At 36.2% G+C, this 5000-nt stretch overlaps 1 protein-coding gene across 1 annotated transcript in view; it reads left to right on the forward strand.

Moving 5' to 3' along the window:
• The first annotated feature begins 4189 nt into the window (after positions 1 to 4189).
• mlana (melan-A) overlaps positions 4190 to 5000 on the forward strand; it is an 11018-nt gene continuing 10207 nt past the window's right edge. Inside the window, exon 1 of the mRNA XM_056447054.1 lies at positions 4190 to 4242. The gene's annotated coding sequence lies outside the window, so the exon portion shown is untranslated. The remainder of the gene's footprint in view (positions 4243 to 5000) is intronic.

The raw sequence follows: 5000 nt of genomic DNA on the forward strand, positions 1-5000 counted from the left end.
TTTGAACATTTACATATCAATCAGTGTGAAAACTGACATCCCATGACATCCTGATGGACACATTTTATTGTACAACTAGAAGAATAAGATCATTCAGTAGTGTAAAGTTTTTAGTTTTATTGGTGAGTAATCGAATTAACAACAAAACATTCTGTGCATGTAAAATGATGATAGCATCCAGAATGAAGGTGGTACTTTTGGGGTTTTGTAAAAGTATTATTTAAAGGTGCTTTAGAATGCATTGAAACAACATATTGAATTGTTCTCGATATCTAGTAGGTAAGTGACTGAGGTGCAAACATTCGCCAGAAACAGTTTTACAGGTTTTCCACACACAGGAATTCGCCCTAATATAATATGGTTTATTTTGACCATATTTGGAAGGGTTATGAATATTAATGAGCTTCACAGAAGCAGTAGCAAAATTCATTTTGAATTGTAATATGCAAAACAGTAATGCAATATGTAAATAGCATTACTTTATTTAAATGAGCATTTTGCAAGATATATAATACATTGTTCTTGCTTATTGTAATATAATTTATTTGATTTTAATAGTAATAAATTAGCATGCATGTTTTGTCTGTGGACACCTTTACTAAATATAACAATAAACTAAATATAAGCTGTGAATAGTGCTGAACACGATATGATGAAAATAAAAATAAAATAAATACAATAATTAAAAATAATCATTATTCTAAAAACGTGGCTAATGTATGTGTCTTTTATTCGGAATATTAAACATTACTTGACACATAGAAAGAACATGCACGTTGTATCTCAGCCTGTGTTTATGATAAAATGTGTGAAGTATTATTAATATTAATTATTTTGTTGACATCTGAAAAATGAAATAACAATTGCGTATGAGAGAATGAAAAAAAATTGTTGTGTTAAAGGGATAGTTCTCTAAACATTCTGTTTATTCTTTTGTAGAGCATAAAAAAAGATATTTTGAAGTATGTTTTCTGCAAGTAGCCACTAACTTTCATAGTATTTTATTTCTTCTTACTATGCAAGTCGGTGTCCAACATTTTATAGTATATGGTGAATTTATTTTTATTTTTTTATAATTATTTTTTCGGGGATTTCACCTTTAATATATAGGACAGTAGAGATTGTAGACAGGAAAGCAGAGGGGGAAGGATCGGCAAAGGACCACGAGGCAGAAATCGAACTCGGGTCGCCGTGAGCACCAGAGTGCATGTGTCGATGCAATAACCACTACACCACCGGCGTCAACTATATGGTGAATTTTTGAGTGAACTATTGTTTATAATATATTTTATTCATAAAAATATATAAATAAATAAGAAAAAGTGTCCTTATTCCACTTGAGCGCCTGCCTCTTAAAATAAATATTCTGTAAAATAAATATTCAGTAAAATAAATATTCTGTGGCTCAGAATGCATTTTGTAAAACACATTAAAGGGCAACTATAGTAAAATATCTACTTTTCAAGCTGTTTGGACAGACATATGTGCATGTATGGTGTATAGAGCGTCATATTGGGGTGATATAAACACACCCAGTGCTTTTTTTTTCAATTTAACAACATAAAAACGGTGGACCAATTGGAGCGGTTTTTAAACCGACCGCAACTTTACGTAGGAGAGCGGTCCCCCCCGCCCACCTGTATTGATTGACAGGCGTGTCATCATATCCTCAGTTTGTTGATTCACGTCCGCCATTTTCAGCGTGAGTGGAAGCGATATCACTAAAGGAACACGCTAGCTCTATTTTTAGATGCAAGGCTCATTGGGCTCAACACAAGATCAATATTCTCCACATTATCGCTCTAATCGGAATTATTGGTTGTATCTTTAGGTAGGTTTGCAAACATGTGTACTTCTCATTGAGTCTACCTTATACTTCAGCCGTTTGCATTTCTCGCGATCCCAGAAGCTCCCTGTGATCTTAACTAGCATGCGTTTTAGAGTTCTAAACATCGGTTTCTATCAGGGTACACTCAAGTCGACGGCTGGGCGCCGCGGACCGCTGCAGAAACCTATGTTTAGAATTTAAAAATGCGTGGCGCGACGATTCGGGACACTTCATGTTTCTGCCGCGCCACAGAGAGTGTCTGGTGTGCCGTGTCGCGGCTTCGAGCGGAGCATCCGGTGCCTCAGTCAAAGTTAATTCAGTGTGCGTGGTTATTAGTTTCTGTGTACAAGCTCGGCACTTGAAACTAGCACACAGTTGGCTGTAAAACTGTACAAAGACACAAATGATTTTGTACTCTCTGCTTGGTCTGTGTCCGAGTCGTACATGTACGACTGAATGTTGATCCTCTCACTCCTGCTCCTCTGAGTCTGCCTGTCAGACTGTTGCAAACACAGAGCGGGTGAGCTCATGGCCCCGCCCCCTTGTTACGTTGGCGGGAAGCCGAAACTAATTTACATGTGAAGCAACACACCCCTAAATCAGCGAGCTGTGGACACGCCCCCAACATGACACTGTTTAACACATTATAATAAAACAAATCTGAATTGTGTTTTAAACTGAAGCTAAACTGGCACACTCAGAAGAACCAAAATATTAATATTAAATCAGAAAAAAAGAGCTAAACTATGTGCCCTTTAAATTCTAATTTATACCTTTTTGCACTAGGGGGCTGTTTTGTTGTACTGCTCCTTTAAGGCTAGTCCTCCCCGCCCACCCTTTCTGCGTGCCTTAATCTTCTCCCTCGGCTGCGTCAGACAACAGACAGACTTAAAGGAAGCAGATCTCAGGTAGCGTTTGAGAAATACTACAGGAAGAACTTTACCAATCAGGATTTGATGCATTTGTTGAGTTAAGTTGTAACGATGTCACACACTTGATTGAAGCATCTACTTATATAATTGTTCTGACACGCGGCTGTGCTGATGAAGTGAATCGCTGTAATTGATTCAACACATGCTCTGTTTTAAAACATGTTAAACTTGTGAAACTCACTCTTGATCATGTTTGATGATGATTGATGATCCTAGCACACTGAACAGATCTTTTATTCCCGGTTGCTTTGCGCATGTCTGGTCTTGTTGATATGGTTAAACACGTGACTACCGGGACATGTTAATACGCGCAGCTGTCAATCAATTCGGTGGGCGGGGGGACCGCACTACTACGTCAAGTCGCTCTGAAAACCGCTTCAATTGGTCCACCATTTTTATGTTGTTAAATTTAAAACAAAAAAAGCACTGGGTGTGTTTATATCACCCCAATATGACGGTCTATACACCATACATGCACATATGTCTGTCCAAACAGCTAGAAAAATAGATTTTTCACCATAGGTGCCCTCTAATATTTGTTGTTTTTGGTGAAATAAAACACTGTAATCAATAAAATGTTAGATGTTACTTGTTAGATGTTAAATCAAATTCAACTTCTTTGGAGCTAAGCCCCTTATCCCTTTCGACCCTAGTAATGCCATTTAGACTGATATTTTATCTCATTTCTTAAACCAAGATGCTAATGCATTGTACACTATACTGCCATTAAATATTACTGGTCTTAGCATTGCTCAGTATGCTATTTAGTATTTTCAATGATGGAGAACTTGCTCCCAAATACACTCCTGCCATTTGTCTGTTATTTTCTTTATGTGTGTTGCATAATTTCCATCCAAACTCCAATCATTGACCACCATCTTCAATGTTAATCAATTTTCTGTTCTGATCTCAAGCCTTGGCAAATAACTAAGAAAGCACCACTCTGAGGCCACACTTTAGATGTCGTCATGTAGACATAAACCCCATAAAATACAAGTGACAAAAATACTATTTTATATTTGAAGCATGTGTTTTAAATACATGTATCCTAAATACTGCCCATCCCTGAGTGTGGTGTAGTAAATTGTGTAGATTACAGTGTAGTGCTCCAGCAGTCAGCAGACCGTTAGTGTAGTGTGTTAGTGTTTGGTGTAGTGTGGTGTAGAGTGTGTTCCTGCAGTGGTCAGCAGTGTAGTGTAGTGTATAGTGGTGATATAGTGTAGTCTGATGTAGTGTAGTGTGCTCTGCTCCAGCAGTTAGTCTAGTGTAGTGTAGTGTAGTAGTATGTAGTGTAGTGTTCCAGCAGTCAGCAGACAGTCAGCTGCAGGTTTGATGCTGGAGAAACAGCAGCTCTGAATGGCTGCTGCTGAACCCGTGACGGTCATGAGAACAACTCAAGGGCTTTCAGAGAGTCTCACACACACACACACACACACAGCTCTTCAGACCCCTTCAGACCAGCTCAAACACACTCCACTGCAGGTAAGAGCTGCTCCTCCAGCTACAGCTGCTCTCAGATATACTCTATACTCTGCTCGTTTAGGATAATGAAGTGTTTTTGCATGAAGAGTAATGAATGCTGCATTAATCTCTACACAGTTTAGCTGATCTCCGACATTCTCAGATGGTGTTTAAGAGAAATCTATATTTGTACATTTGAAAAAGTAGATTGTGACTGAATAATGAGTAAAAACTGTAATTATTTATTATAAAATCAACCATTCTGATTAAATATGCATTATATTTTATTCATTTATGTATTACAGTGTATTTAAACATGAGTATTAAATTAGCGTACATGATTAATGTAGACTTTATATACTTATTAAATGCTGGTACTATAGTAGATCACTTTAGTATCAGATTACTATATTATTATTAAACATATTTATGCATTTAATTTTGAGAGTTCCTTTATAAACATTGAATTAAATTAATTAGATGTAATGCTTGCATTAAATTAAAGATCATTCTTTAAATGTGAAATTAAAGCTGATTATTTTAATTCTTACTCAAAGTTAATTGTGTTTTTATATAGGATATTTCCAGATATTATTAAGATATTAAAAAAACATCCAGGCAGATGAGAGTATAGAACATTTTCAATGCATATTTAATAAATTAATTTAAATTAAAACAGTATAAATAATACTTTGCCTGAATAGTATGCTCTCAGTATCATGTTAATTAAAATAAAACATGTTTTTCATGCTAAATATTGATTTTTCTGTTGAATTTGG

Source organism: Danio aesculapii, chromosome 21, assembly GCF_903798145.1.
Source record: "Danio aesculapii chromosome 21, fDanAes4.1, whole genome shotgun sequence".
Classification (NCBI taxonomy): domain Eukaryota; kingdom Metazoa; phylum Chordata; class Actinopteri; order Cypriniformes; family Danionidae; genus Danio; species Danio aesculapii.